We start from the raw sequence: 26,732 nt of genomic DNA, 5'->3' as shown, positions 1-26,732 counted from the left end.
AATTCCGCGCGGCAACGGCCTGCCGGCCCGCAGCCGCCTCGACGCCGTACGCACCGCCTCGATGGGCATACACAGTGTCTCGTTGCCGGATGCAGCGTCTTGACGCCATACGTCACGCGCGAACTTCCCGCGGACTTCGCTCGAACTTCACTTCACTCACTCGACCTCCGCGCGGCCCCTGCTTCCGGTTTGGTCGCGCTCTCCGCCTGCAGTTGCATGCTGGTGGAACTGGCCCTTTAGACTTTCCATATACAGTGTGTAAACAGGTCCTTTGGCCCACAGAGCCTGCACCGACCAAAAATCGCTCCGAATATTTGTTCTATCCCATACACTGGGGACAATTTACAGAAGCCAATTAACTTACAAACCTGTACGTCTTTGGAGTGTGGGATTGAACCAGAGCCCCTGGAGAAAACCCACGTGGTCATAGGTAAAACGTCCAAACTCCGTACTGACAGCACCCGCAGTCAGGAATAAACCCGGGTCTCTAGCGTTGCAGGGCAGCAACTATATCTCTGCGTCACTGTGCCGTCCCAATAGGTGACACCTCAGAAGCAAGACATTGGCCCTGAATTGCAATGTGTCCACCGTGAGACAGTTTTGCTGTACGGAGACATTTATCAGGTAGAGTTGCTGCCTTGCAGTGCCAGAGACTCGGGTTCAATCCTGACTATCATTAGAGCACGAGTACAGGAATATACGCACATTTAAAAGTGATTCTGCTGCCAGTCCATTGAGTGCGCAGGTGGACAGCCAGAGCACTTGCAGAACAATGTGTTACACAATGTCCAGCCCAAGCCCCGATGGTTTAATATTATATTGTGCTGCAGACACTTTAATGCTGGACAGGTTCACACTGGCATGCAAGCAGCTGCAGAACTAAGTGTTTAGGGAAACCTGAATCCCAAGCCTTCTGCCTGCAGTGACAAGTTCTAGGCAGCTTAATAATCACAGGCAGTGATGGCAACTGAGCTCTCAGCTCCTTTACTGTCGAGAGTTACTGTGATGCCTATTCTCTCAAAGTAGCAGATTTTTCTTACAGGGCGACCATGGTGGTGCAGCGGTGCAGTTGCTGCCTACAGCACTTGCAGCACCAGAGACCCGGGTTCGATCTCGACGCTGGGCGCTGTCTGTACGGAGTTTGTACGTTCGCCCCGTGACTGCGTAGGTTTTCTCCAAGATCGTCAGTTTCCTCCCACACACCAAAGACATACAGGTATGTAGGTTAATTGGCTTGGTGCATGTGTAAATTGTTCCTAGTGTGTGGCCTAGTGTGTGTTGATGTGCGGGGATCACTGGTCGGTGCGGACTCGATGGGCCGAAGGGCCTGTTTCCGCACTCTATCTCTAAACTAATCTAAACTAAACTGCTCGACCACGCTAAGATCCGAGCTTGAAAGTTTACTGTAAACATCTGTATGTGAGAGTTCAGCTGGACTCTTGTGCACAGCTCTGGTCCCTATATTTAAGGGGTGAATATATTGGATGCAGATCTGAGAAGGTGCACTTTGTTAATTGTTGGAGTGAAAGGTTTGTCTCATGTGGAATAATTGGGCAGATTGAGCTGAATTTTAAAGAATTAGAGGTCATCTCATCGAAACATAAATTATTCGAAGGAAGTTATTCTATAGACCAGAAGGGTCTACAGGCGATTATCATTGGGAAAGCCTCTAAACATTTATCGGAAATAAATTCTGAAAACCCAGGAGGGAACAGTTTAAGATTAAGGGGTTGCCTTAGGTGAGGAAAAGTTTCTTCACCCAGAAGGTAGTGAACCTATGGGATTCTCTTCCACAGAGAGGATTTGAGAACGAATGATTAGGAGTATAAAGGGCCTGTCCCACGAGCATGCGCCTGCATGCGGCGAGCGCGACCAAACCGGAAGCGGGGGCCGCGCGGAGGTTGAGTGATCCCCGTACAGGGCCGGTCCAACCAGCATGCGCCTGCATGCAGCAAGCGCGACCAAACCGGAAGCCGCGCGGAGGTCGAGTGATTATATGGTTATATGGTTATATCTCAGACGCATTCTACAAACTTTCTTTCTTGGGGTCCTGAACCAAACTGATTTTCCCAGTCTACCTGCATATTGAAATCCCTCATCACCACAGTGGCATTACCTTTGTTACATGCCAGTTTTAACTCATGCTGCCAGGGCCGGCCTTAGGAGGTGCGGGGCCCAATTGGGTACACTTTTCATGAAAATATAAATATATAATTATAAATGAGTCACCTTCAGGCACGTGTCATGAGTAATATGACAGTCAATCGACTTTTAAAAAACCTTAAACCGCGCATGCGCAGATTGTTCTCCTCTCTGTATAAAAAATAAAAATAAATGAAGTAACAATTCAATTTGCCCAAGGCTTCCAAATCTCCTTCTTTCTGAATTACTTAATGGGGGGGGGGGGGAGGGTGATGGCGGGTGGAGAGATGGTGGGGAAAACGGGAGCACACCGGGACAAGATGAATCAGTTGTCATCTTATTGAATGACTATACTAGTTCAAGGGACCAATTGGGGGGAGAGTTCCTTTCACAGCGTGTGGGGAGTCTGGCCAAGGGTAAAGTTGTGGGAGTGTTGAGAGGCAAGATTCAAGATTCAAGAGAGTTTATTGTCATGTGTCCCTGATAGGACAATGAAATTCTTGCTTTGAGGGGGTTGGGGTTCATGCCAGTAACCCTCTCACACATCGCTGCCGCGGCGCTCCGGGCACGGAGCCACCGCATTGTGGCCGAGGATAGAAGCAGCTCGCGTGGCTACGAGCAGCCACCATCATCCGGACAGCGGAACCGACTGCCATCTCAGCGCCTTCTGCGGCCCGCTCACCTCTGGCAGTGCTCTCTGTCTGAACAGTCAGGGGACCAGCTCAAAAGCAAAGATCATAGAGCGGAGCGGGTCAGCTGGTAATGGATAACGTTACAGCGGGCGGTGGAGTCTCCTGTGTCAGCCAGAACAAAGCACCAATTGAGGTTACTCACCCTGACACATGGAGTAATCTCCACCGCCCGCTGTCCTGTTATCCATCGCCCGCTGACCCGTTCTTGAGCTGGATGCTGGCATGATCCCCAACCCTCTCCTTCTCAATGCTCCGGCCCTCCCCGCACCTTTACCCCTGGACAGACTACTCACATGCTATAAAAGGAACTCTGCCTCCCTCCCCCAGCAGCGCTGTCCTTTCACAGCTGCTTCCCACTTTACAGCCGCTTCCCATAAGCTGCTAGCAATGAGGTAAAGACTTGGCTATCCCTCAGTACAGCAACATCGTTCTTGATGCTGCTGTGCTGACGGATAACAAAGTCTATCTTTCTTGGCTAACAACCTGACCTTCGGCCTCGAAGATGCAGGTACATTTTCTAGCAAAAGTCGGTGATCTTAAAAATCAAGTCTGCAATTTATCCCATCAGATAAAGCATAAAGATAAGTTTAATTTGACACATAATTCCCTTTGATATCTTCAGTATTAAAACAGTTATGGCCATTTTCATACCCGGAAATTAGCATCTTGTTTCCTATTGCTTTTTTTCCATTGGCTTAACACAAAAGCTGTGATCGAGGACAGTCAAAAGCCCATAACTTTCTTAAAAAGTAAGAGAACTGAATGAATTTTTCAGTTAATATATTGAAGCATTCTGAAACAAATATAAAACATCTTACTTGGATGACCTGAAATTAAAGCATATAATCATAATTGACTGTTGTGATGGATATAGTAATAAACACCCAGGCTGCCTTGAAAATTCAAGGAGAGGCAGCACTGCGACTCTGGAGAGAAGACCCTTCTTCAGACTGAACTGAACTCTCGTCGGTAAGAGTACTTGTGATTGTCTGAACAAGGTTCTCAACCAGAAACGTAACCCTCTCCCCAGAGCCCCTGCCGGTCCCGCTGAGCCACCACAGACGAGGAGTTGAAGGTAGACACAGGGGGGTCCACCTTCAACTTCAGAGCCAAACAAAAAACAGTGCTGGAGGAACTCAGCAGGCAAGGCAGCACCCGTGGAGGGAACATATCAATTATCAGCAGCCGCCATGGGCCAGGACTCCCCCCCCCCCCCCCCAACAGAAAGGAACCGCAGATGCAGCCGTCACCGCAAAACGTCTAAGAAGGAACTGGAGATGCTGGAAAATCGAAGGTAGTCAAAAATGCTGGAGAAACTCAGCGGGTGAGGAAGCATCTATGGAACGAAATAAATAGTCAACGTTTCGGACCAGTCTGAAGAAGGGTTTCGACCTAAAACGTTGCATATTTCCTTCGCTCCATGGATGCTGCCTCGCCCGCCGAGTTTTTCCAACATTTCTGTCTACCGCAAAACGTCATTGATTCAGGGAATGCCGAGGCAACAGGGTGAGAGAGAGGGAGTGAGAGAGATAGAGAGAGACGAGATGGGGAGTGGAAGAGAGAGTGCGTGCTAGAGAGAGAGAGGGAGAGAGGGAGAGAGCAAAAGAGAAAGACAGAGAGACACAACTTGGGTCGGTAGGTAAATTGAATGACTAACCTGCTCACCAAGAAGAAGCCCTCAATCATGATGGTGAGTTTAAAAAAATTCTCAATGTGTCATTATTAATGCATCGATCTACATTCCTCAGTAAATGTAATTGTGTTTTGCACGTATTAATGACGCCGTGTGAATTGTATTCAAAGGAACGCAGCGCCATTAATACTTGCTCAAAACACAATTACATTTACTGAGGAATGTAGATCGATGCATTGATGACACATTGTATAACTACTTATTAACTACTGGCTGTTAACAAGTGCTAACAGTAGTAGTTAACAAATCATTTGTGTCTGATGGCTGTGCGGTTGTTATCCATGTTCGTTTTGTAAAAACATCCGTATGGCAAATTTTTTTTTTTCAATCTTTATTTAACAAAGCGAATTTGTATTTCCGTATGAAATTCGGAAAATTAACGCGGTGCCCCCCTTAGGCAAGGGGCCCAATTAGGTGAAATCGGTCCAATCGGCTTAAGGCCGGCCCTGCCTGCTGCAACTTACACCCTACATCCGGGCTACTATTTGGGGGTCTGTAGATAACACCAATGAGTGTCTTCTTGCCTTTACAATTCCTCAACTCAATCCACAGTGACTCTACCTCGTCTGTCCCTATGTCTTCCCTCACAATGGACTGAATTCCATCCCTCACCAGCAGAGCTACCCCCCCCCACCCCCCTCCGCTGCCCACCTGCCTGTCCTTTCTATAGGATGTATAACCCTGAATATTAAGTTCCCATGCCCGATCCTCCTGCAGCCATGTCTCGGTAATCCCCGCAATGTCATATCTACCAACCTCTAACTGAGCTTCAAGCTCACATCTACTTTACTTCTTATACTTCGCGCATTCATATACAATATTTACAATTCCTTACGCATCTCACCTTTCACATCGATCCCTATTACACTTGGCCATACTCTCCTATCCCTTAGTGAGCTTTCTTTCCCGTTAATTCTGGGGTCTTTAACCATCCCTTTACTCCCTTTCCATTTAACTCCGTCCTTGACTATCCCATTTGACACCCCACCCCCCTTATTCAGTTTAAAACCACCCGTGTAGCAGTGGCAAACCTGCCTGCCACAATGCTGGTCCCCCACTTGTTAAGATGCAATCTGTCCCTTTTGTACAGTTCCCCTTTACTCCAAAACAGATCCCAGTGATCTAAGAATTTAAATCCCTGCCCCGTGCACCAGTTCCTCAGCCACACATTCAGGTCCCGTATCTCCCTGTTCCTGCTCTCGCCAGCACGGGGAACTGGAAGCAAACCGGAGATAGCCACCCTGGAGGTCCTGCTTTTCAGCACTTTTCTGAGATCTCTAAAGTCACGTTTCACAATATTCATCCCCTTATTTCCGACATCGATAGTGCCGACATGCACTACCACTTCCGGCTGTTCAACTTCGCCCTTGAGGATTTTCTGCACTCTGTCCGTGACATCCTGGATCCTGGCACCAGGGAGGCATCACACCATCCTCGAATCCCGCCTGTTGCCACAGAAACCCCTGTCCGTACCCCTCACAATGGAGTCTCCAACTACCATGGCATTGCCTGACGTCGGCCTCTTTAGTTTTGGCTCAACAGCCCTTTTTGCTTCGCAAGCCAGTCTGCCATTCAGTGTGATAACGTCTTCTGTCCCGACAGCTTCTAAGTGGGTGACTGTTCACAAGAGGTACAACACCCGGGGACGTTTGCATTCCATGCTTCCCTCCCTTTCTCACTGTCTCCCACCTTCTCTCTTCCAGTACCTTAGATGTAACAATCTTACTGTAGGACTTGTCAGATTCTGGCAGATAGATTCGGAGTTGAGCTGTGCCCCTGGTTGGGATGTGTAAAATTACGAGTCACAGTCTTAAAATAAGGGGTTGGCTATTGAATGCAGAGATGAGAATAAATTCCCTCATCCACTGTGTTGCAAATCCTTTTATTTCTATATCCAAGAGGGCCACAGAGGCAGGATGCTGATTGCATTCAAGGTAGGAGTTAGTAGGTTTTTAAATATTAAGGGAATCGAGGGATATGGGGTTGGTGCTGGAAGGTGATGATGGAATGATAAGAAGGATATGACCCTTGTTGGTGGAATAGCACAAAGAGTCAATCATTTACAGAAGTCTACTTTAGTTTCGAGAGATACAGCATGGAGACAGGGCTCACGCTAGTTCTATGTTGTCCCACTTTCTCACCCACTCCCTACACATTAGGGGGAATTTTACAGAGGCTAATTAACTACTAACCTGCATGTCTTTGGGATGTGGGTGGAAACCGGAGCACACTGATGACACTGTGGTGGTGGGCCTGATCTCAGACAACGACGAGAAGGCCTACCAGGAGGAGGTGGCTGGTCTAGCACTCTGGTGCCAGGATAACAGCCTCCTCTTGAACATCAAAAAAACGAACGAGCTGATCATGGACTTTAGGAGGGCACATCATCCGAGGACGTACACTCCATTGAGGATAAATGGGGATCCTGTGGATAGGGTGAACTGTTTTAAATATCTGGGAGTCCACATCTCCGAAGATATGACATGGCATCACACGCCTCAGCACTCGTGAGTAAGGCAAGGCAGCGCCTTTACCACCTCAGGCAATTGAGGAAATTCAGAGTGTCTCCGAGGATCCTCCAGTGCTTCTACGCAGCGGCGGTGGAAGCATCTTGTCCGGGAACATTACCATCTGGTTTGGGAATTGCTCTGCCAAGGACAAGAAGGCTCTGCAGAGAGTAGTGCGTTCAGCCGAACGCACTATGGGAACTTCACTCGTCCCCCTGCAGGAACTATACATCAGGAGGTGCAACTCCAGAGCCAACAATACCATGAGAGACCCCTTCCACCCCTGCGACGGACTGTTCCAGCTGCTACGGTCAGGCAAACGCCTCCGTTGCCATGCGGTGAGAACGGAGAGGCTGAGAAGGAGTTTCTTCCCAGAGGCCATTCGGACTGTAAATGCCTATCTCACCAGGGACTAACTCTACTGAACGTTTTTCCTTCCATTATTTATTATGTAAAGGTATATGTGTGTTATGATTGTGTTTATAGTTTGTTTGGTTGTTTTGTTGTTTGTCTTTTTGCACAAAGTCCGCGAGCATTGCCACTTTCATTTCACTGCACATCTCATATGTGTATGTGACAAATAAACTTGACTTGACTTGACTGAGCAAACTCGCTCGGTCACAGGGAGAATGTGCAAACTCCACACAGTCAGCACCCAAGGTCAGAATCGAACCAGGGTCTCTGGCGCTGTGAGGCTGCGGCTTTAACAGCTGCGCCACTGTGCCGCCCAATACATCTTTTCCTCATGTGCTTTCATTCATATGTGTGATCCACAATATCTTCCCTTTCCCTTCCTCCTGTATAAGTTGCTCTGAACTAAAGGAAAGGGTGAATTGGCAGGACAGACCCCTCAAGGGAACCTCATCCCTTTCTCCTCATTTCCTGCTTCTAAACCACAAAGGAAAAACAGAGTCCACATGAATCGCATTCAGTCCTATATTGGTAACTTGCAGATATCTTGAAACTGATAGCTGAAAGGCAAAGATTGATGAACACATAGAAACACAATATATTCATAGAACCTCAAACCAAATTGAAAAATATCGACTCCCACGGTTTATTTGCAACTGTTGAACCAGACAAAAATCAAATCTCTGGCAGTGCCTACACTTCATGACAAAATAATATACAGATATCTGCTCGTCTAATGGCACTATCCTACACACTAGAGACTTACAATTTTCACCGAATCCAAATAACCTAAACACCTGAATTTCTTTGAAGTGTGGGAGGAAACCGGAACACCCAGGGAAAACTCACGCAATCATGAGGAGTAGGTACAGATCGTCCCCTATCAATAACCCGTGCCTGCCTTCTCCCCATATCCCTTGACTCCACTGGCCCCTAGAGCTCTATCTAACTCTCTCTTAAATCCATCGAGTAACTTGGCCTCCACTGCCCTCTGTGGCAGGGAATTCCACAAATTCACAACTCTCTGGGTGAAAACGTTTTTTCTCACCTCAGCCTTAAATGACCTCCCCTTTATTCGAAGACTGTGGCCCCTGGTTCTGGACTCGCCCAATATTGGGAACATTTTTCCTGCATCTAGCTTGTCCAGTCCTTTTATAATTTTATATGTTTCTATAAGATACCCCCTCATCCTTCTAAACTCCAGTGAATACAAGCCTTGTCATTTCAATCTTTCCTCATATGACAGTCCCGCCATCCCAGGGATCAATCTTGAGAAATAAAGGGTGTGTGTATTTTTTAGATTGCTGTCAGAGCTGGCATAGATATAATGGGCCAAATGGCCTCCTTCTTAGCTGTAAGTTCAGGACTCGAGGGTGTGAGCTATAGGAGAGGTTACTTTGATGAGGTCTTTCTTCCTTAGATGTGCAGGAGACTGAAGGATGAACTTATAGAGGTTATAAAACCATGAGGGGGATTGATAGAGTGATAGTCTTTATCCCAGGACAGGAGAATTACAAACTAGAGGGCACACGTTTAAGATGAGAGGGGAAAGATTTAATAGCAATCTGAAGGGCAACTTTTTTACTCAGAAGGGGATGTGTGTATGGGAATAAGCTGCTAGAGTAGATAGTTGAGGCAGGTATTATAACAGCATTTTCAATATACTTGGACAGATAAATGTAGCAATGTTACAAAATTTTGAGATTTAAAAAATCAAGTCTGCAATTTATCCCATCAGATAAAGCATAAAAATAAGTTTAATTTGACACCTAATTCACTTTCATATCTCGTAATAAAAAAATTATGGCCATTTTCATACTCGGAAATTAGCATCTTGTTCCCTATTGATTTTCTATGGACATAACAAAAAAGCTGTGATCATGGACAGTCAAAAGCCCATAACCTTCTTAAAAATTAAGAGAACTGAATGAAATGTTCAGTTATCATAGATTGAACCATTCTGAAACAAATATAAAATAATCTTACTTGGATGACCTGAAATTAAAGCATATAATTAGTTAGTTACCCAATTGTAGCTAATTTCAAACTTCAATTACTAGATCTAAACATCTATCCATTGCTTAATAAATGATTAACATTTTTAAATAGCCTAAGTGTCCAAATAATATTCACAATTAATTCACAATAAAACATGATTTTTAAATCTTATTTACATCAATTTATAGGCCAAATGGAAGGAATTTAGTGTTCAATTGTTGTAAATTAAAGTCCATTTTAAATCGGCTTTCTAGTGGGTTCCTGTGAACGCGCTGGTTTAGAACATTCACATTGCACTGGATTTGTGCCCTCAAATGCCCAGAAAAATACTGCGGGATATAAAGAGCCCAAAATGAACTACTCGCTATAGAAAACTTTATAAACAGGGTTATATACAAGCCCCATTTAATGTAAAAATAAGGTACATACCTTTAATTGTTTGCTTTATAAAACCCTGGGGCTGCGAGAGGTCACGGGTTTAGAGAGTGATTTTTAAACTACTATAACTATTATACAAGGCCATAAAAACTAATAATACCTTCTGCAACGGGGTCTTTCAGCGATTTTTCGTTAATGATTTACTAGGCTGAACATTTTCGATTGCAACAGCCTAGTAAAAATCGCGTTTTAAACCCGCCCCCTCTAAACAGCGCCAAAATCGAGCACACGCGGTGGGGCAGATTCTCAACGACGATTCAGGTAGGTTTTGTAACATACCTAATAAATGCTTAAGAAAGGCTTCGAGTCATATTGTCTAAAAGCGGGCAAATGTGACTAACATAGATGAAGCATCTTGGTCGGCATGGACAAGTTAGGCAGAAGGTCCTGTTTCCGTTCCGTATGGCTCTCTGACTTTAAATATGAAAAATAAAGATGTCAGATAGTCTGAATTAAAACTGCACCGGCAGAATGAACCGAGGTTAATGCTTAAGGTAAATAAATTATCTTGGCGAAAATTCAAGAAAATTCACCAAACTGCAGTACATTGTCACCCACCTGCAGTGTTGGCACTAACATATGTAAAAATGCTCTTTAACTGCCCAAGAACATCCGATGACTTTTTGTGATACTTTCTGTACTCAGGGGCAATATTTTCATTAAATTGCCAGAGCCTATTTTGAGTTGGAGAGGTTCATTTTAAGATATGCATAAGCTATGGCAGCACAGTGGCGAAGCGATACAATCACCGTCTTGCGGCTCCAGGTGCGATCCTAACTGCGGGTGCTGACTGTACGGAGTTTGCAAATTATCCTTGTTACCGCGCGGGTTTTCTTCGGGATCCCCAGTTTCCTCCCACACACTAAAGACGTGCAGGTTTGTATGTTAATTGGCTATGAAGAGTCCCTAGTGTGTAGGATAATGTTAGTGTACTGGTCGGCACGGAATCAGTGGGCTGAAGGGCCTGTTTCCGCACTGTATCTCTAAACTAAATTAAACTAAACTATTTTTGTGCCTCCAAGCATTGCAACCTTCCTCCCTCCCTCCTTCCTAGGAGGCCCTGGATTGAACCTTCCCCGATCACTCATTGCTGGTGTTGCATGAAATAATAGCCTAGGAATGCCAAGGCAGGTGAAAGTAAGCCTGCAGCTGGCTATCCAGGGCTCAGCAGGTGGAACATCAAAGCCATTCACTGGCTTTAACACAATTACTACTGTTCTGTTTCCCTGAGGTAAATCCTGTTCTTAACTGTTTCACCTTGATGTTAACGTCTTGGGAATTCCTTGCATACTTCTAAATCCATGCTATAATCCACAACATGTACACATTTATACCCAACTCTGCAAACACAAATACCACCCAGTGCTTGGGGTTAAAGAGCTCCTAAACAGTTCAATTTTCTCAGAAGACTCTTGATATTTTCTTTGAACATATGTTGCAGTGTTCAAGACAAAAATGTAGCTTCACTCGCAAATTGAACGATAGAAATTCAGCCTTACAATATTATCTTTCACAGCAATAATCTTCACATTTTAACTATAATAGAATTGCAAGTTAAAAGGAAGAAGGTTGTGGGGTTAAGATTACTTTAGGGCAGGAGGTGGGAGTGTTTACCAGACCAATCCCTGTTCATATTTCATCTTTAATTCTCCTTGGCACTTGTTTGACTTATTTGTGCCTCTGCTCTGACAGAGATGCAATCTATTTGCGATGTTCTGGTGAGAGAAGAACGGTTGAGTTGTGCCATCAGCTAGAACACAATGAGAAGGCCAAGTAGGTATTCTCTAGACCTCAGAAAAATAAACAGTACAGCACAGGAACAGGCCCTTCAGCCCACAGTAACTGTGTTGAACACGATGCTAAAAGGTCTGTCCCACGAGCATGCGACTCCATGCGGCAAGCGCTACCTAACGTGGTCGTTTGAGCCATACAGCCTCGCGGGGCCGGTCCCACTTCGATCGCCGGAGCCGTATGGAGTCGTGCGGAGCTGGTCCCGACATCGCACGGGGCTCCGAAAAACTGACCGTGTTCAAAAATTCCGCACGGCAACGGCCTACCATCCATTCGCTGCAAATCCATGTGCCAATTTACAGCTCTTCAATGGCATTATTGTACCTATTTCCACCATCATTCTTGGAAACATGTTCCAGTCACCCACCACTCACTCTGTGTAAAAAAACTTGCCCTGCGCATCTTCTTTAAACTTTTCCACTCTGACCTTAAACCTATGCTTTCCAGTCTTTGACATTTCCAAGAAATGACTGAACCAAGGAAGGAGCTTGGTTCATATAGAGGTGACCCTGACCATTAGTGTGTAGATCATATACCACAAACAAGGGTGGCACAGTGGCGCAGCTGGTAGAGCTGCTTCCTCACGGTGGCAGAGACCCACATTCGATCCTGACCTCGGGATGCTGTCTGTGTGGAGTTTGCATGTTTTCCCTGTGACCACGTGGGTTGCTTCAGGGTGCTCCGGTTTTCTCCCACATGCGGCTTTGCTTATTAATAGACTTCTATAAATTGCCCCTCGTGTATATGGGGTGGACGTGCAAGTGGGATAACATAGAACTAGTGTGAATTGAAGATTGTTGGCCGGCATGGACTCGATGGGCCAAAGAGCCTGTTTCTATGTAGTAGCAAAATGAAACAAAAAATCTCCCTCATTAGGAGAATATACTAATGTGTAGAAAGAGTACAGCAAGGGTAGAAAAAAATCAAAAAGAGTCAAATTCAAATTCAGAAAACAAGGTCTCTGCTCATCCTTATATATTTGAACCCTGGACTTCCTCAGAGGTGAACTATTCCTTTTGTTTAAATGTGAAGTAGTTATTGTCACAGCCCACATTAACTATTTTTGTTATCTGAAAGAATGTGATGTATTGCTGAATGTTGCCATTTGTTGCAATGAGATCTTCAAACTGGGCCCCTTAATAAGTAAAGCTTATATTTCTTAGCATTAATTGATAAAAAGAAATAAAAACACTCAAAGACCTAACAGTAAAATATTTATGTTATTGCTCTGAGTCTGTGCTGGGAATAAATTTTGAGTGTGTACAATTTTCATTTTCATTATCATTTTCGTTGAGAATGTTGCAAATGTATTTTTCACTGAGTTCCTCCAGCAGAATGTCTGTTGCTCCAGATTTCATCATCTTCATTCTCTTGTCTCCACATGTATTATCCGTTGTCTTTGGGGTGGGATAGGCTGATCTGTGTTGTGACAAATGTGACAAATGCGGAAGAGAAAAGCTATAGAAATAAGGGAAAAGTTAAAATATGCTCTTGACTCAATGAAAAGTTAATGATTTTGTCAACGAATGAATTAAGATAATACCTGACCCAACTGTTGTCATTATTTACTTCCTCAGAAGACTAATGGAATTTGGGATGACTTACCAATTTCTGCAGATGCACAGTGGTCATTGTCAAATGCATACCAGCTTGGAATAGCATCTATAGTGCCCAAGACCACAAGACATTGCAGAGAGTTGTGGATGCAGCCCAGTCCATCACACAAACCAGCCTGCACCCAAATCCCCATTGATACTGTATACACTTCACGCTGTCTAATGAAAACAACCACCCCCTCCCCGGGTACTTTCCCTTGCAACCGCGAGAAACGCTACACTTGTCGCTTTACCTCCCCCTTTGACTCCATTCAAGGACCCAACCAGTCTTTCCAGGTTCGACAGAGGTTCACCTGCACCTACTCCAATCTCATCTATTGCATCCGTTGCTCTAGATGTCAGCTGCTCTACCTCGGTGAGACCAAGCATTGGCTTGGCGATCGCTTCGCCCAACACCTCCGCTCCGTTCCTCAATAACCAACCTGATCTCCCGGTGGCTCAGCACTTCAACTCCCCCTCCCATTCCGAATCCAACCTTTCTGTCCTGGGCCTCTTCCATGGCCAGAGTGAGGACCACCGGAAATCGGAGGAACAGCACCTCATATTCCACTTGGGCAGTCTGCACCCCAGCGGCATGAACACTGACTTCTCCAATTTCAGGAAGCCCTCACTGTCTCCTCCCTTTCTCAGCTTTCCCTCAGCCCTCTGGCTCCACCTCTTCCTTTCTTCTTCCCGCCCTCCCCTCCCCACCCCACCCTACATCTGAAGAAGAGTTTTGGCCAAAAAGTTGCCTATTTCCTTCGCTCCATAGATGCTGCCTCACCCGCTGAGTTTCTCCAGCACTTTTATCTAACTTCGATTTTCCAGCATCTGCAGTTGCCTTTTTAAACAACATAATGAAGGACTATGCACAGCTCGTCTCCACTCTCCTGTCTTGCAGAAGATACTAAACTGTATTTTGAATGACACAGGTTAATTAGGGATAGTCAGCAATGTTTTGTTTCGTGCATAAAAGATCATAGTTGATAGATTGATTGAGTTTTTTGAAGAAGTAACCAAAAAATGCTAATGAGGGCAGAGCATAGATCTATCCATATGGACCTCAGTGAGTTCTTTAATAAGATTCTGCATGAGAGCCTGCTCTGGAAGGTTAGATTTTATAGTCGGGGTGATCAGTTGTACAAAATGTAGTGAATCAAATTACATGTGCAAAAACTTCGAAAAATGAGATAGGTAGGAAGCATTGGAGGCTGCAGTTGCCTTTTTAAACTGGCATAATGAAGGACCTTTTGATCTGGGTAGGAAGTGTCCTTTTGCGAAACGAGTTGGACTGGAAAGAAATCTCCAACTCTCGAAAGATGAAAGCGATGTCCAACTAATCCAGCTATTTGTCATCTCAGCAATGGTTTGGAAGGGCCAAAGAATGCTATCAAGGCAAGATCATAGTTGAGAGATCTGATTGAGTTTTTTGAAGAAGTAAACCAAAATGATACTTGTAATGAAGGTCAATCATGGTAGATTCTAAGCTGACAATGTGAGGTGGACAAGGCCGTATGGAGGTTCATTTGGATCAATTACTGGTGATTCTTTTATAAATCAGAGTTTGTGATAGTCAAAAATCATGGTATGTCCAAGGAAGGTCAGAAGGTTAAGGGTAAGTTGGGGGGATAGATTTTTTAGAGACAGAGGTTGAGTCCAAAGCTTTTTAGGGGATTAAAGTACTGCGTTATTCTATCAAAGTGGGAATGCATTCGCAAGGTTCGTTTTTATCATTTAAAAAAAAAATTGGATTGTTATGGAAGGAATTATGGCAAAAAGGGTAATCTGGAACATTGTGAGGTCGGAATTTCTTCCAAAAGCCTATTTGTTGTCTACAGTTACAAGATTTGGTGAAGGTGTTATTGGACAGAAGGAATGCTATGGTGTGTTTGTTCGATGTCATGCTATAATCAACAATTTGGATGAGAATGTACAAGGAATGATTAGTTTGTAGGTGACACTAAAATAGGTGGTAACGTAAACAGTAAAGATGGCTATCAAGAATCACATCAGGATCTAGATTAGCTGGACAATTGGGCCAAGGAATGTCTAATTCATTTTAATTCAGATCAGTGTGAGATGTTGCATTTTGAGTAGTCAAATCAAGGTAGTGAATGGTAAGGTCCTGGTGAGTGTTTTAGAGCAGAGGGAGTTAGGAGTACAAGTACAGAATTCTATGAAAGTGGTGTCGCAGGTAGATAGGTTGGTGAAGAGGCTTTTGGCACGCTGGGGTTTATCAGTCGGGGTACTACATATAGAAGTTGGGGTGTTGTTACAGTTGTACAAAATGTTAGTGAGGATGGTGATTCAGTTGGTGAGTATTGTGTTTTGTTTTGGCCACTCTGCTATAAGAAAGATGGCATGAAAAATGAAAGTGTGCAAAGAAGAATTACACGGATGTTGCCAAGACTCGAGGGCTTGAGCACTAGGGAGATTTTGGGCAGGGTTGGATTTTATTCCATGGAGTGCAGGAGGCTAGGAGATGCTCTTAAAGAGATGGACAACATTGGGAAGGGAATAGATAGGGTGAATGTATGGTGTCAAGAACTATTGGGCATAGCTTCAAGGTGAGAGGACAACATTTAATAGGTTTTTTTCATAGAGAGGGTGGTATATGCAATAAGCTGCCAGAGGAAGTGGTAGAAATATTGTTTAAAAGACATTTGAACAGATACATGGACAGGAAAGGTTTAGAGGGATATGGGCCAAAAGTGGGCCAATGGGACTATCTTAGACAGGGTATTTTGGTCGAAATGAACGAGTTGGACTGAAGAACCATTTTCCATGCTGTATGACTCCATGACTCTGAAAATTTGAAAGCATGTACCACTAGATTCAAGAACAGCGTCATCTCCTCTGAGCAAGAGCAAGTAAGATGATAGTAGTCCTTGAGTCCCAGGGGCTGCATCTCTGATACCTCTCTCCAGTGAGGTTGGGGACCAAGCTCTCCAACCCCCCCCCCCCACCCCCGTCAAACTCCAGGCTTCATTAACAGTTCCTAAATGTATCTCTCATACAGCGATCCTTAAAAATAACTACATTTTTAAAAAGATTACTCCAAAAAGTTTAGAAATATATTAATATATTGAAAGATCACAAATTGATTCATACATTAAAATAAAATGAAATAAATAACATAAAACAAATTACCTGATTCTTCCTAATCTCCGAGCTGGAAATTCCCATTCTATGGGTTTCTGATCCTCAGTTGGTTTGTTTGACATTGGATCACAGAGATAGATTCCCAGTGAAGTGCAGGGGAATCCCAACATGTTCAGACTCTGTGGCTAGGGTCCACATGAAGTCTGCCGATGTAGCTTAGTCACAGATATATTTCATGAGGTCCACATTCAATCCAAGCATTATTACCTAAGGAATGGCTGAATTTTAATGGTCTCCCATTCGAATCATTGGTTATAGCCTGGAAGATTCAGCCCAACCAACCAGTGACTTTTTAAAAAAGATTTTAAACACTTGTTTTTCAACTATCACTGATCGGCATACATTTCAGAAACTGGTTATCTTGAGGTCAGAATAGTTATTGTGACATCAGTTATTAATGTCATTGTGATGGATGCAGTGAATTATTAGTTTACAACTTACCATTTAAACATCCCCTCGTGTACTTATAATGCTGCATAGATGTGTTTGTCAGTTTTTGCTTTCTCTGAAGTGCATAGATAACTTTTTGCATTGCTTCGTTCATTTTACCAGCATCTTATTTCAATGCTATTTGCAATGCCTTGAGCGCCTCTTTGCTTGTGGCTTGAACAGCATGAGCAGCATTTTTGACAGTTACCTTTGCTGTATGGGAAATCTGATCCATGGTTACATTCACTTTGTAACCTGTCTGTTTCTCTGCTATTTCCGTTGCATAGAAAGTTTTTATAATTGCTACTTCAAGTGTATATACAGCCTACTCGATTCTTATTTTCATTGCCTTACCTGCCTAGTCAACTGTTACCTTCAAACTTACACGTGCAGAAACAATGAATGATGTTAGGAACTTATTGTCTTTGGGGACATGGTCGAAGACTGAGAAAAGACATTCTTTTTGATGAATAACATTTCCACAGTTCCCAAAGGATATACGTGTCCAAAATTTTAATAACGGCCTTTATCAGGAGATTTCACCACTGAGGTCACTCTTCAGCATAGAAGAACATGTCACAGCAGCAACGTAAAGACATACCAGGTAAACTAAAATTAGAGCACATGGTATTGGGGGTAGGGTGTTGACTTGGATAGAAAATTGGTTGGCAGACAGGAAACAAAGAGCAGTAGTGAACGGGTCCTTTTCAGAATGGCAGGCAGTGGCGAGTGGAGTGCCGCAAGGCTTGGTGTTGGGGCCGTAACTGTTTACCATATATATTAATGATTTGGAAGAGGGAATTAGGAGCAACACTAGCAAGTTTGCGGATGACACAAAGCTGGGTGGCAGAGTGAGCTGTGAAGAGGATGTTAGGAGGTTGCAGGGTGACCTGGACAGGTTGAGTGAGTGGGCAGATGCGTGGCAGATGCAGTATAATATAGATAAATGTGAGGTTATCCACTTTGGTGGCAAAAACAGGGGGGCAGATTATTATCTCAATGGGGTTAGGTTAGGTAAGGGGGAGGTGCAGCGAGACCTGGGCGTCCTTGTACACCGGTCACTGAAAGTTGGCTTACAGGTACAGCAGGCAGTGAAGAAAGCTAATGGAATATTGGCCTTCATAACAAGAGGATTTCAGTATAGGAGTAAAGAGGTTCTTCTGCAGTTGTATAGGGCTCTGGTGAGACCACATTTGGAGTATTGTGTACAGTTTTGGTCTCTTAATTTGAGGAAGGACATCCTTGTGATTGAGGCAGTGTAGCCTAGGTTCACGAGATTGATCCCTGGGATGGTGGGACTGTCATATGAGGAGAGATTGAAAAGACTAGGCTTGTATTCACTGGAGTTTAGAAGGATGAGGTGCGTTCAGAACCAGGGGCCACAGTCTTAGAATAAAGGGGAATCCATTTAAGACTGAGGTCAGAAAAAACTTTTTCACTCTAGAGAATTGTTGAATTTGTGGAAATCCCTGCCGCAGAGGGCAGTGGAGGCCAAGTCATTGGATGGATTTTAGATAGAGTTAGATAGAGCTCTTGGGGCTAGTGTAATCAAGGTATATGGAGAGAAGGCAGGCATGGGTTATTGATTGGGGACGATCAGCCATGATCACAATGAATGGCGGTGCTGGCTCAAGGGGCCAAATGGCCTCCAACTGCACCTATTTTCTATGTTTCTATTTCTATGTTAGGTTATTCTCCAAGATTGACCTAGTCCAGGGATATCACCGGATCCTTGAGCGACCAGAAGATGTCCCCAAGATGGTAATTATCACGTTGTTCGGATTGTTTGAGTTCCTGCGGATGCCCTTTGGTCTCAAGAACACCGCGCATGCCTTTCAGTGCCTAATGGACACCGTGGTGTGCGGGCTTGACTTCCTGTTTGTCTACTTGGACGGCATCCTCGTGGCAAGTCGCTCGCAAGAGGAACACTGCACCCATCTGCGTCTACCTTTCCAACGCCTCAGTGATCATGGCATCGTGATTAACCCTGGCAAGTGCCAGTTCGGCCTCCGGGCTATCAGCCTCCTGGGTCATCGCGTGACAGCGTGCCTCTGCCTGACAGGGTTGAGGCAATCCGCCAGTTCCCGCGGCCTGCTCCAGTACGTGGCCTCTGGGAATTTGTGGGGATGGTCACATTTTACCGGTTCGTTCCGGCGCTGCCAAACTTTGGCGGCCGCTTTTCCGGTTGCAGAGCGGCAAGAACGGCAGATACAGTGGGACGCTGTCGCCACGGTGGCGTTTGAATGGGCGAAGGAGGCCTTGGCTTGGGCAACTATGCTCGTGCAGCCATTGGCCGATGACCCCACAGCAGTTACCGTGAATGCCTCGGACTCTGCGGTTGCCGACGTTTTGGAACAGCCGGTTAACAGCTGCTGGTGGACTCTCGCCTTCTTTAGCTGTCATCTGAGCACTGCGAAGCTGCTAAGAGATTCTCTGAATGTCTTTTTGGATTTTGGCCTTCATCAATCTGAGTATAGAAGTTGGAAGGTCATGTTACAGTTGTACAAGATATTGGTGATGCCACATTTGGAGTATGTGATCGGTTTGGTCACCCTGTCATAGGAAAGATGTTAATTTACAGTGTGGAAACAAGCCCTTCGGTCCACCAAGCCCATGGCGACAATTGACTCTTTAACCATCATTTATTTTGTACTTTCTATAGCCAGTAAAAACCTATGTCTTCCAAGACATTTTCTTAGACATGTGTCTCAGTGGCTTTTGTCTATGACAATGAAGGTTGGTCCCATGAGTAGTCTTAGTACTCGGACTGTAAACGCCTATCTCACCAGGGACTAACTCTACTGAACGTTTTTTCCTTCCATTATCCATTATTTATTATGTAAAAGAATATGTGTGTTATGATTGTGTTTATAATTTGTTTGGTTGTTTTGTTGTTTGTCTTTTGCACAAAAGTCCGCGAGCATTGCCACTTTCATTTCACTGCACATCTCATATGTGTATGTGACAAATAAACTTGACTTGACTTGACTTGACTTATGGAACTACTCGCCATTTAACATGGCAGGGATGAGAACTGTCCTCCAGGTGCTGGCTGCCCATAGCATCAGCAACATTAGCAGGTACAATGAGATTGGGACAGAGGCCCCCATTGATAGATTCCATGCGGAGCATTCAAAAAGGTGAACATATCCTTCAGGAAATTATTTTGATGCGCTGGTCTAGAAGTCAAAGGCATCCTCTTTGCTGTTGCAGCATTGATTTCTTTCCTGCGTAACCACACTAAAAGTCTGAGATTATTAGAGTTTACTTTCATCTAAAAAATTTAAATATTTTGTCAATCGTTTGACATATTAGTGCAAGATTCGATAATTGTAACAAGATTTACTTTCAATTGCTGGGGACGCTTGTGACATTGTTTAGAGTGTCCTAGATAAATTATAGGTGATTACACAATCCAGTTTGAAGGAAAAAAATATCGCTAGGCTGATTGTATATTGTTTGAAATATTGTCAGAAAATTATAGAGCCTGGGGCACAGGTAGTTAAAGGAATATCCATTAATCATTGCACTAAAGTTCGGAGCGAAAGTCATGGGGAGCTTTTGGATGAGCCGCTGCTAGGCTTGGGAACTAGGTTAAGGACATGCAATGCTTATTGTTATGTCGTATGGTCATAAGGAATAGAAGTAGAATTAGGCCATTCAGCCCATCAAGGGTACACCGTCATTCTATCATGGCTGATCTATCTCTCCCTCCTAATCCCATTCTCCTGCCTTCTCCCCACAATCTCTGACACCTGTACTAACCAATAATATATCTATCTCTGCCTTAAAAATATCCCACTGGCGGCCTCCACAGCCTTCTGTGGCAAAGAATTCCACAGATTCACCACTTTCTGATGAAAGAAATTACTCCTCATCTCCTTCCCAAAATAACCTCCTTTAATTCTAAGGCTATAACCTCTAGTCCTAGACTCTCCCACTAGTGGAAACATCCTCTCCACATCCACTCTGTCCAAGCCTTTCACTATTCTTTATGTTTCAATGAGGTCCCCCTCATTCTTCTAAACTCCAGCGAGTACATGCCTAGTGCCGACAAACGCTCATCATAGGTTAATCTTCTCATTCCTGGGAACATCTCTGTAAAGTCTATGGAGGTAGCAGCGTGAATGAGATCAACGTTAGCGAGATACCACTGTGTCACCAGCATGGGATCTGAGACTGCACTTTCTCATGTAGATGAGAAATGGGAAGGGGAAAGCAGAGCAAGAGTAGAACATTAAGGAACAAGGCAGATGATGGGAGACACTGACAAGGCTAACAATTGTTACATTTCCCCTAATTGTCCTGGATGAACTGTTAATGAGTCCCCATCTGGAATTGTTGTGGTTTTTGAAGTGAAGGTACAAAGAAGACATCAGTTCCCTTAAGTGCTGTTGAAGATGCACCTATCTGAACATATAGAGTGTGTTTCTTCATACTGACGATCTGTAGTGGACCAGCCACATTGAAGCAACCGTGTGCAGACGGGGTGTCGAAGGACGAGAAGCCGAAGCGAAGAAGTGGAAGCCGAGATACCGAACGGACGCAACGCTGCAAAGCCAAATAACCGAACGGACGCAACGCTGCAAAGCCAAATAACCGAACGGACGCGAGGTCCAAAAGCAGCGAAGGAAAATTAAAAATCCTCCCCACCCTCCTGTCCTTATCTGGCTAAACCCTCCTTATCTGGCTTTAGCGCATCGCGTCCATTAGGTTATTTGGCTTTTCAACGTCACGTCTGTTTGCTTATTTGGCCTATTGGCGTCATGTCCATTAGGTTATTTGGCTTTTCGGCAATGAGTCCGTTTGGTTATTTGGCTTTTTGGTGTTAACCATATAACATATAACAATTACAGCACGGAAACAGGCCATCTCAGCCCTACAAGTCCGTGCCGAACACATTTTATTTTACCCTTAGTCCCACCTGCCTGCACTCATACCATAACCCTCCATTCCCTTCTCATCCATATGCCTATCCAATTTATTTTTAAATGATATCAATGAACCTGCCTCCACCACTTCCACTGGAAGCACCATAGAAAGCATTCGGTCGGGTTGCAGCACAGCCTGGTTTGGGAACTGCTCTGTCCAAGACCAGAAGAAATTGTGGACTTGTGGGTGTAGCCTAGTCCATCAACAGACTAAACTCTCCACCATTGAATCCATCTGCACTTCACGCTGCCTCAGAAACACACCCAGCATAATCAAAGACTTCCGCCATCATGGTCATTCCTTCTCCATATTCCCATCAAGCAGAAGATACAGAAACTTGAAAGTGCGTGCCATCAGACTCAGGAATAGCATCTTCCCCTCTGTTATCAGGCTTCTGAACATTTCCTCCATAAACTAGGATACTCTACCCCATTGCCAACATTGGACCTGGTCTCTGAAACTAGTGTGCTACAATTCTGAGAACTATATTGACTTTCTGTATCTTTGATCTACCTATTGCACGAGCTTGGCGTAATAATAATTTTGTACAGTATAATCTGAACTGATTAGATACCATGCAAAACAAAGCATTTCATTGTACACTGGTACAAAAAAACAAACCTAAACCTAAATCAAAACCTTTGGAAGTTTTTGAGAAGTCAGGAACTGAATTCCTTGCTAAAAACTACCCAGCCTTGAACATAGTCCAGTGGTTAGCAATTATGTGGTGAGACCAATTACTTAACTGAACGTTGACGATAGAGGATTTTATGATACTAATGCTATTAAATGGCAAGGGGAAGTGGCTGATCTCATTGGATAGTCATTATATCACACAACATGAACATTAATTGCCACTTCTTAGCCCGATTGTCATCTGGGGATTGTAACCCATGTGGGTGCTGAATGTCTAGTTTGTGAGCAAGTAAACGGGCAATAATTCTGGAGGTTTGAATGTGGAGTAGCACTTTGTGACAACAGCAGGTTAAAATAATGATAACTTAGAAAAGAACAACAACCATGTCACATTCACTGAACCTGATGGCCAGCCTTCTCGGCATCTGGTTCTTGTGAGCCTCGACAAATTATATTTTTGGCTGTCAGCCTGAAACGCAAGACTTATGGTTGAGAAACCAGAGGTAATAGCATGGTTCCGCAGAAGCTAGGAATAGTAATTGCACTGCTATCAATTGAGGGCTTAAGCAAAAACCCTCTTCTACTTCTGCCCAGGAGCAATTGCAATTCTAAAATAATGCTTTCCAATTTTATTTTTGCAGAGTTTTGCATGAATAAGCAGGGATTGAATGCAAACGGGGCATGTGCAGGCAAATGGGGTTAAGTCTGAATTGGCATCATACTGAATTTGGCACAGACATTGTCGGCGTAGGACCTGTTCCTGTGTTGTACTGTTCTGTGTTTTATGTCCACTTTGAGGTACATATGATTGGCAGTTCAGGTCAAAACCTTGCAGGCTCCAGTGAAATCAAGGCTCATGTTTTCACTGAAAAATATCTGCATTATAGTAAAAGCAAAATCTTAACAAAACTACACAACTGGCCAGTATTTTAGAATATGTTCATTCATCCATTGGTACATCCATGCATCAGCCTATTTATTCATTTATTCATTCAATCACTTATTTATCTATCTATTTATTTATTCATTTATCTATCTATTTATTTATTTGTCTACTTATTTATCTATTTATTTATTTATTTATTTATTTATTTATCTGTTTGTTTATTTATTTGTTTGTTTGTTTGCCTATCTGTCTATCCATTTATTTATTTATTTATCTATCCGTCCATTTATTTATTTATTTATTTATTTATCTATCTATCTGTCTATCTATTTATCTAATTTATTTATTTATTTATCTATTTATTGATTTATCTATCTACCCATTTATCAATTTATCTATTTATTTATTTATTTATCTATCCATCTATCCATTTATTCATTTATTTATCTATTTATTTATTTATTTATGTGTTTGTTTATTTATTTATTTATTTGTGTGTTTGTTTGTTTGTTTGCTTTATTCTCTTACAATTAAAGACATGTTCCAGTTGTTGTAGTTTCGTTCTCAAACTAATTATTATCTTAAAAGTTGGTCCATCACCTGAGATCTATTAATAGAACCCTGCATTGTATTGCCTTGCTGTACATAAGTCTGGTCAGTCGGAAAAACAAAACATCTTTTAAAAGTTGGCTATGTCGTGTCTTCCCGAGGAAACTCAAACAGGCCTCACTCCCCACCAACATCCTCAGGACTTTCTACAGGGGTACGGTGGAGTCAGTACTCACGTACTGCATAAACACCTGGTACTCCAACTGCAACTGCTCGGACAGGAAGGCTCTGCAGAGGGTAGTGAGGGGAGCAGAGAGGATCATTGGCGTCTCCCTACCCTCGGTACAAGAACTGTTCCAGAGCCACTGTCTGAAAAAGGCTCTGAGAATAGCTAAGGACAAACTGCACCCCCTCCACATACACCTGGATCTCCTGCCCATCCGGCAAGAGTTACCGTAGCATCAAAGCCCGGACTACCAGACTGCTAAACAGCTTCCTACCACAGGCTGTGAGGCTGCTAAACAGTCACTCCCCCTGATTCTGCGGCTGTGCACTGACATTTTAATAACTCTGTCACTGTCCACTCAAATCAGCTGCCCTGGACACTTTAATGATAGCTTTTTACTGTATTTATTTATTGTATTTTAATGTTGTTTTACCTGCTTTTAACTATTTATACTGTTTCATCAGGGACTGGATTGTTTTTTCACTGTTATTATGTGTGAAATGTTTTAAGTTTTATGTGTGATGCTCCGGTATTCCCTGGGAAACGTCTTCTCATTTTGCACTGTACAACTGTTGCTTTGCAAGATGACAATAAAGGTTGATTGATTAATTGATTGGTTCACACCTGGGGCAAAAATGGATCTGAAAATCTTCCTCAAAAGGCTAGAAACCGCAACAGTTGAAAATTGGAAATGTTTATTAATCTGATCTGTTGAGGCCAGGTTTGTGCATAGCAGAGGGTGTTGGGGGAAGACATTTTGTTCTTAGTTATGAACACTAAAGTATGTGAGAGAATCATTCCTTATTAATGCCAATGGCACCAAGTATGAGCAGGGATTGTACAACTGAGAGTTAATACGTCTGGATCTGAAGAAGGGTCTCGACCCGAAATGTTACCCATTCCTTCTCTCCAGAGATGCTGCCTGTTACTGCTGAGTTACCACAGCTTTTTGTGTCAATCTTTTGGACATTTAGCACATCTGAAGACATGTTTCTCCCCCAATAAATGTTGGTAACAGTTAGAACAAGATGATTGAGAAGGAACTGCAGATGATGGAAAATCGAAGGTAGACAAAAATGCTGGAGAAATTCAGCGGGTGAGGCAGCATCTATGGAGCAAAGGAAACAGGTGACGTTTAGGGCCAAAACCCTTCTTTAGAACAAGGTGATATTCTTTTTGCGTGCCGTTAATAGTGATTTCATTTCTGTGGTCATTTACACTAGTTTAACAAATACAAACAAGTTGCACTGCTTAATTTAATTGAATTTTTACCTGCAGTACATCTAATGCGTGTTTTTTTGCCTTTTTTTCTTCCAGATTTAGTGATTCAGATGGGATTCAGGCACAATGAATTCTTGCATTTTCGGCTTCTATCAGTTTTTGAAAGTGATGTGACCAGACTAGACCAGACAGTGAGAGCAATGAAAAACGCTGGCATTCTGAATCAGGCTTTCAAAAGGCTCTGTGGAAATAAAAATAAATACACCAAACCCTAAATATTACGAGGTCATTCCTGCTGAAGATATGTCCAATGAGCACATGTTCATCTGCACTTAACATTTCCTGGATCTATTGCTGCAAATTAGCTTCCAATTTGGAATCAGATCAGTTTATTGTTTCATGCATCAGAACGCAATAACATTCATAGTTAACCATATAACCATATAACAATTACAGCACGGAAACAGGCCATTTCGGCCCTACAAGTCCGTGCCAAACAACTTTTTTTCCCTTAGTCCCACCTGCCTGCAATCATACCACAACTTTCCATTCCCTTCTCATCCATATACCTATCCAATTTATTTTTAAATGATACCAATGAACCTGCCTCCACCACTTCCACTGGAAGCTCATTCCACACAGCTACCACTCTCTGAGTAAAGAAGTTCCCCCTCATATTACCCCTAAACTTCCGTCCCTTAATTCTGAAGTCATGTCCTTTTGTTTGAATCTTCCCTATTCTCAAAGGGAAAAGTTTGTCCACATCAACTCTGTCTATCCCTCTCATCATTTTAAAGACCTCTGTCAAGTCCCCCCTTAACCTTCCGCGCTCCAGAGAATAAAGACCTAACTTATTCAACCTATCTCTGTAACTTAGTTGTTGAAACCCAGGCAACATTCTAGTAAATCTAGTTCACATGCAAATCGCAGTATATATTCAGTAATGATCAGCAATAATGAATAAAACTGAGTGCAAAACAGCAGAATGGTGCAAGATTGTAGAGTAGATCTGAGAAGAACAAAGACATAAACAATACAAGAATGGAATAACAGAATGAGGTAGTGTTGAGAGTATGTGACATCACCATGGGGAAGGGGGAGGGAAAGAACAGATTGGATCAGGAGTCTGATAGCAGTGGAGAAAATGCTGCTCTACAGTCTGGACATACAAGCTTTCAAGCTCCAGTGTGTCCAGAATGTAGAAGGGAGAAATGGGAATGGTCTGGATGGCAGGGATCCTTGATGATACCTCCAGCCTACCTGTTACTGTGGACCGTGCAACCGTCTACAACCATCTGAGAATATAGTGCATCTGTAGAAGTTGGAGAGAATGCTTTTGGATATGCAAAACCTCTCAGATACCGATGAAAGTAAATACGCTGCTGCGCTTTTATGATCACTGTATCAATGTGACAAAGCCAGGA

The 26,732-nt window shown here is 43.5% G+C and overlaps 1 long non-coding RNA gene across 2 annotated transcripts; it reads left to right on the top strand.

Annotated features, from left to right (window-relative positions):
* Positions 1–1,078: 1,078 nt before the first annotated feature.
* Positions 1,079–26,215, top strand: LOC129696707 (uncharacterized). Of its 2 annotated transcripts, XR_008723386.1 has the most exons (4): positions 1,079–1,216; positions 17,344–17,462; positions 18,547–18,619; positions 25,405–26,215. It is a non-coding gene; the product is annotated as an uncharacterized LOC129696707 (long non-coding RNA). The 2 variants fall into 2 exon arrangements; XR_008723387.1 differs by lacking the exon at positions 17,344–17,462 and having other exon boundaries at positions 1,080–1,216.
* Positions 26,216–26,732: the final 517 nt, after the last annotated feature.

This window comes from Leucoraja erinacea, chromosome 4 (assembly GCF_028641065.1).
Source record: "Leucoraja erinacea ecotype New England chromosome 4, Leri_hhj_1, whole genome shotgun sequence".
NCBI lineage: Eukaryota > Metazoa > Chordata > Chondrichthyes > Rajiformes > Rajidae > Leucoraja > Leucoraja erinaceus.
Note: the sequence above shows the minus strand (reverse complement) of the source record. Positions and strands in the feature narration are given on the sequence as shown.